At 32.9% G+C, this 7087-nt stretch overlaps 1 pseudogene; it reads right to left on the minus strand.

Annotated features, from left to right (window-relative positions):
- Nucleotides 1-696: 696 nt before the first annotated feature.
- Nucleotides 697-2907, minus strand: LOC131056473 (probable disease resistance protein At4g33300; annotated as a pseudogene).
- Nucleotides 2908-7087: the final 4180 nt, after the last annotated feature.

Raw genomic sequence — 7087 nt, forward strand, 5'->3', positions numbered from 1 at the left:
TCTTACCCTTCTATATATACCTCTTTCTAGCCCCATCTCAAGCTCTCTTGCATGCTTACCCTATTGCAAACATAAGATGAGCTTGTTTCTAATAAAAATTGATTATCTTCTCAATTCAAAGGTTTCATTTGAGTTATGATTGAGTCCTTGTAAGTGGATGCATAGTTTGTTTTAAGCTATCACCTCTCAATTAAGTCCTTTGTCGCACAAACAACATCATGACCACAAATTGACCTCATGAACTACACAAATATATCCAAAAAATAGACCAAATTTTCCCCAATTAACCTTCCACACCTCTTCAGCATACCCATTGCACACCAAAGTGCAACTGGTAGTTTATATTATTTTATTAAAATAAGAGTTGTAGTCAAATTACATAAATATAATTGTTATTTTTTATCTTAAAAATATATATATTTTTTAATTATATTTTATTATGTTCTTTATTATTTAATTGTTTTAATATTTGGTAGGGACTACGACTACAGTACAAACCTTGTTTTTATTAGACGTCATTTTCGTTGTCCAATCAGTCTAGGGTAATTGCATTTGAAGTTAAATCCAAGTGACTTTGTTTAATCTCAATTAGTTATATATAATAAGAAAAATGACATATTTTTATCAATTAAAATATAACTTTTCGAGTGAATGTCAATATTTAATAGAAAAATTTGCAACGGCATGGAATTTAAGCTACAGAAGATTGCCTTCTGGATTGCAAAAAGTTTCACCTAAACTTGCTTTATCTAGAAATTCCAGCTGCTCAAGTTTTCCAATTGATACCAGAAGCTCTTTCAGGCCTGGTAATGCTAATAATCTAAACATCCTTAGAAAACTCATATTTCCGATATTATATGGCAACTTTTCAACCAGATGGCAGTTGGTTAAAGACCAGCTCTGAGAAGAGGGCATGTGACACATTGCAAGGGGCAATTCCTCCAAGTCGCTGCAGTGGTCCAAGTTAAACTCTTGCAGGTTGGTGTCATTGAATGTGGACATTTTAACAAATCCTTCGCATAAGCTTAGAGAAAGTTTGTCTAAGTTTTGGATAACTTTGCCCTGTTTGGGAATAGTGGGTGCAACCAACCTCTCCAAGCGAACACTTCTGAGTTGAGTGAGTGAAGATAAGGCATCTAGACCTTTTATTGTGGACCTCTCTGAACCCAAATTACATACTATCAAAATTTTGAGTTTTTTCATAGTTTTCAGAAATGGAGGAAGAAAATATTCGCTTGCAGAAAAGTGTAACACTAGAGCCTCTGTTTTCGAAAGATTCATCTCATACCAGTCATTCTCAGCCATAGAACCTGCATAAGGCAAATCACATATGCAATTGAATTAGAACATAAGAAATCTTAATATTTGTTAATAGTTCACATAGCCTGCAAATTTTGTCACTAAATAAGTATTTGGGCGAAATATCCCACCTGTGTGAATAGACACAATTTGAGCATTGACCTGTCTATCTCTAAGCAACTCCCATTCTTCTGATAGGCAATGCTCCTTCCTGGGCATGAGTAACCTCTTTCTGTGGACAATACTGTCCTGGCATCCCAAATACAAGGCTAAGTCTCGCATCACATCATGCTGCGAAAAGGACAGCTCAGGGGCACATCTATACGAGATTGTTGCTTGAGTTCTGATAATTGCAACAACCAAGTCAGTCCAATGTTTGAAAAAATGAGAACATGGAAATTTATATGCAAGGAAAGACATTTACCCTTGATTGTTTGATAGATTCAGAAGATTTCTTCTTGCAAGTCCCAGTAACATAATATAGGCATCCTGCCACTCCATCTTCCGAACATAAACCCAAATGTCCAGCAGTGCATCAGCACAAATTTTCTTTTCCTCTGGAAATAACCCCAAATCTAAGAAACATTACCTCCCAACATCATCCAAGCAATCAATACTGGTTTCCAAGCATCTAAAAACCCCTTCGCTGTGATATGAGGATAGTGATTCTCCCAGGGAAAGTATTTTCTTTGCATTCTCCCAGGCCACATGCGGTTCCCCGTACAAAGAACTTCCTACTACTTTAAGAGCAAGAGGTAAACCCTTGCATTCTTCTTGCACCTGTCAATCACAACAGTGATATTTTTATTAATTATATTATGCAATTTGAATTATAACTTTGTAGATTGAGTACTTTCAACTTCAGAGTACTTTAAGCACCAGAACAATGAGAACACCCAATAATTGCAATATACCAAAGCAAAACCCCAAATGACCTCATCATTTCCTTTCACTTGTGTTCTTCTTATTTGATTTGATAAGAAGCTTTGGGTTTATTCATATTTGGTAAGAAAATACTATACCTCAATGACTAGATTTGCATCTGTCGTACTTGGAATTGATGTCTGTCCAAATGCTGACAAGCAGAAAAGTGATAGAGCATCCTCTTTGTTCAACAATGGCAATTGATATAGCCGAGTATAGGGGTTTCTGGGGATGATAGAACCGTCTCTGGTTGTGACAAGGGTTTTGTACCCGCGAGCCTCAAATAGTAATTTCTCCAAATTAGCTCTGGACCAAACATCATCTAACACCACCAGCGTTGGCTTGGATTGCTTTAAAAGCCGTTGTTGAAGCTGTATATGTGCATCTTCCACATTCTGAAACTCAGGTACATTCCTCCTAAAGATCTTCTCCCATATTGTCTCTAAAATTCCCTTCAGATTTGGGGATTGTGAAACAATGATGAAAACTATATTTCTGAAACAACCTGATGTCCACAAAAACAATTGTGTTATTAGTAAGCTGCAAAAGAACAACAAAATCCTTAAGCTAGGAAAACCATCAAAAAAATGATGGATTAAAAATGTCACCTTTGATATTGGGATCATCACATAAAGTCAATGCCAAACTCGTTTTTCCACCACCGCCCATACAATGCACACCAACAATGGAGGCGTCGCTCTGGAACAAAAGCTCCTTCAAATCCCCTATGGACTTCCCCAACCTAACATAAAACATAGATTTCACAGGCAAAGTATTATGAAAAGAATATTGGTATGCCTCTCCCTTTCCAGTTCTAGAGCACACCGCCTTGAAATTGAAGATATCCATTTTCTATTGCTCAAACGAAATTGTTATATAGATTTCACAAACTGTCTGCCTTTAGTGTTTCTACCTTGTATGCCCTAAGTATACCCGATTCTTCTCAAACCAATGCTAAATATGTGGTTTTTACTCTATGTTTTGACTTCTTGACCTTTGCCCAGTCCAAAAGGATTGCACTGGGGCATTAGGCATCATAGTCCAATCCAAATAGGCCCAAATACAAACCCTCTAACCCTTGGAAAATGTTGATGGAGAAACAAAAATTGATGTCGGTCTTTTTTGTAATTTTCAACACATGTTTCATTAAGATAGGTATAAAAACAATCCTTATGCCCTCATTTGAAATAACTCTCAATTACAATTCCTCAAGAATAATTCAATTCCAATCAAGCAAACAATCAAGCATCATTAAGGCAATGAAGGAGAGGTCAAGTATTCAAACTTTTAAGCTTTCAAGACGACATCCATGATCAAATTTATGTGAAGACATGCATGAGCCCTACACAGCAACATCGACCTTTATATGAATACTTCGAGGAAAAGGAGATCTATAAAGGAAGGTATTATGATTCAAATTGAGCATTTATTTCTAGATCTAACCTTTAACCTGCAAGGGTAAGCCCTCTTTTCTATTTCATTCATCATTATAGAGTTAGTTCCAAATCCAAGGTTTGACCTAGACAAATCCCTATCAACCCAACAACATATTTTCCTCTCTTATGTACATGCAAGTTGCAAGTTCATCAGAGAACAAATACAAATCCAAAAAGTGTAGACTAAGACAAAAAGAACTAGAGTTTGAAGAAGTGAAAAACCCTTGACAATGGCAATCATTCATTGAATAGTGTTAAAAAAAAATTTGAAACTTTAGGAGAATATTAAGAGTAACTTTCTGATCCTAAATCTATTATCAATATCTGCATCTAACACCTATAGTACTAAGTCACCTAGCCCCATAGTTAATTATTGACCATTTTGGGCTCAAATTTAGGCATTGGTTCATCTCTGACTCTTATTTCCAAATCTATAATCAATGTCTACATATTTGATATGTACCTATATCATCTCCTTCCCTTGAGTTGAAATGTATGTACCTATATCATCTCCTTCCTCTAAGCCTTCTTCTCTTTCTCCATCTTCTTTTTCTTCTTCATCCTCTTCTTAATGTTATTTCTCTTCCTCTTCCTTTTCTTCTTTATTTTGTTCTTCCTCTTTTGTCTTATATTGATTTCCATCCTCTTGTTCTTATTCTTCATCTTTAGGATCTCATATAACTAAAAAATCTTGTTCTAGTTTCTCCAGAAAATAAATATATTGTCTAAATTCACCTCTTGCACACAAGTAAAAATATAATTTCCATGCTAGAGATTTACCATGAGCTATTATATATATTTGTACCACCATTGTAATGCATATCAATTTTTGTCAAAATTAGGAACTTCCAATGAAACTAGGGTTTAAGAAAAAATACACTCAATAGATAACCTTTCTATCAAATTCAATTAACCCATCTTTGATATGACCAATACACAATGTGGCTGGCTTCAAATTTTAAAATAAAATTAATAGACCCAAGATGATTTTTGATGAGCTTTTCAAAAATGTATAAAATTATAAAAAAAAATCCTTGATTTATAATCTAGAAGGTAAACTTATGAAAAATCATAAAATTACAATAACTCACAACATATTTATGATAGAGACTAGTTTTTGGACTATAGCTTCCCTATATGATCCCCAAACATCAATGAAAAATTATAATAAATTAAAAGACTAGGTTTCTGTGCACCTTTGCCAAAATCATAGCTCTAATACCACTTGTTATGAACTAACTTGCATAAGAGAATATAATATGAAATATGCTACAAATACTTGATAATAATATGCCACATGGCAGGGGTCTGACAATAGTCTTCAACAAGAATGCAATACTTAGTATAATGATAATAACCAACCTTTTCCTCTTATATATATCATAATTATGTCAATGAAATCACTCTGGTTGACTTAGATAATAGTATATATTCTTTAGGATTACATAAATAATTAAATAAAAATATAATAATGATAATATAACTTAATTAAGAGTTAAGGTAGGCACAAGCTGACTATTGTTAATACAATACACACTATAGGGTTAGGGACATATCAATTTTAGATTAAATCTACAGAAAAAATTATACCCTTATATTATGAATTAGGAACAAATTTTCCTTAATCTAAGCATGGTTTGCAGATTGCATGTTAACTTAAGTAAAAATGATTTATTTTAGTGGCATTAGAACCACGTTATACTGAGCATATTTTAATGTTGTGAGTTGATACCTTTGAATCCACCAAGCTAGGTTGTTTAGCTACTTATAGAGATCCTTGGAATGGAGGATAGACCCCCGGTGTAGTGTAAATACACCAAATCCTCTTCCTAATTGTCAATTGGCAAAATTAACCCTATGAGGTTGAGGATGGACCTCTGATGTAATATGAGATACATCGAATCCCCTTCCCAGTTCCCCATTGGTGTACTATGTAATGCACTAATATTCCTTTCCTATTTGAGATGCATTGTAGGTGGTTTTTAGTTATCCCTTGTGTATGAGCTAATCACTATTATACTATTGATTTGTGTATAAGCCACTCACTATGTATTTTTTATGTATGTTGGAGCTAGTCACTATATAATGTGATGTATGTTAGAACTACTCACTGTATATATGTGATGTATGTTAGAGCTAGTCTCCAAGTGTGCATATTTGATGTATTCTCAAGTCAATCATAATGAGAATTTAAAGATTATGAAATGATATGACCTCTATGTATTTATTAAATTTGTACACTACTAATTAATAATGTTTAGTATGGCACCAACACTTGATAAAAAATAATTATCATTATGGTATGATTAGACTAAATTTAATAGCTTATGCTTAATGAATATTCATGGTTTAAAGTGATATTAGAGATCTCATATATAAGAGGAGAGAATGAAGTCTCTTTAATATTAATGTGCAAATTATGAAGCATTTGATTTCTCAAGGAGATATCATGTAGGTAGGATCATCATGAATGAACCCATCAAGGTTTAGGTCTAGGTCTAGTGATGACCCTAATCTTGAGAGTTTGCCACTTCCACGCATAAGCATAAAAATCACGATGTTGAGTTGACAATACCAAGGTGAATGGAAAAGTTATGATGTCAACACTTCTAAGCTAAAGGGAGAAAACTTGGTTGATTGAATTGATAATTGTTGCTAATCGAATTAAGAAATATTATGAGTGAAATAAGAATTTTACATAGAGTCCAAAAGGCTCGAAAACTATGAGAAGAGTATATATTGAATTTGAATAAGCAAGGGGTTTCCTTCCAAATACGTGTCAATTTGCTGCATTCACTATTCATAATATTTAATCACAGTAATAGATTTGGCCGCATTGTTGCTTTGTTGTACAATTTTTTGAATTCACTCATTGCTCAGTCAAGAAAGTCATTTACCTTTTTCAATTTATTACGTGATGGAAAGTATTTATTGTTCATTTTAATAGATGAAACATTGTTTCCACCATGAACGATTGTTTCTAAGGTACCATAATGTTTATGTGTGTTGGGAAAGGATTGATAATTTTTATTCCTTTTTTACATCATTTTCTTTGAACTTGTTTCGTTTTTTCTTACATTTTCGTTAGATTATTTCTTTTTTCCTATGTTTTTTTCTCACATTGTCCTTAAATTATTTCTTTTTCCCTACATTTTCCCTTCTTACGTGACGTTTTTATAATTTTGGTAATTAATTATTTTTTAATATATTTTTTTAACTTAAAAAACTTTAACATATATGTTCTTCAAGGTTGTCTAATACCTTTTTGTTTTATATACAATTATTTTATTAAAAATAAATAAATTTCTATATTCAATTTTTTTAATGTTTAATTTATATTTTTTTTGTATTTGTTAATGTCATTGATATTTTTTTGGGTGTTTTTATTTTATTACTTTTTTCTCCTTGTGTTCCATTTCTTGTTTGAA

This window comes from Cryptomeria japonica, unplaced genomic scaffold (genome assembly GCF_030272615.1).
Source record: "Cryptomeria japonica unplaced genomic scaffold, Sugi_1.0 HiC_scaffold_465, whole genome shotgun sequence".
In the NCBI taxonomy this organism is placed as follows: domain Eukaryota; kingdom Viridiplantae; phylum Streptophyta; class Pinopsida; order Cupressales; family Cupressaceae; genus Cryptomeria; species Cryptomeria japonica.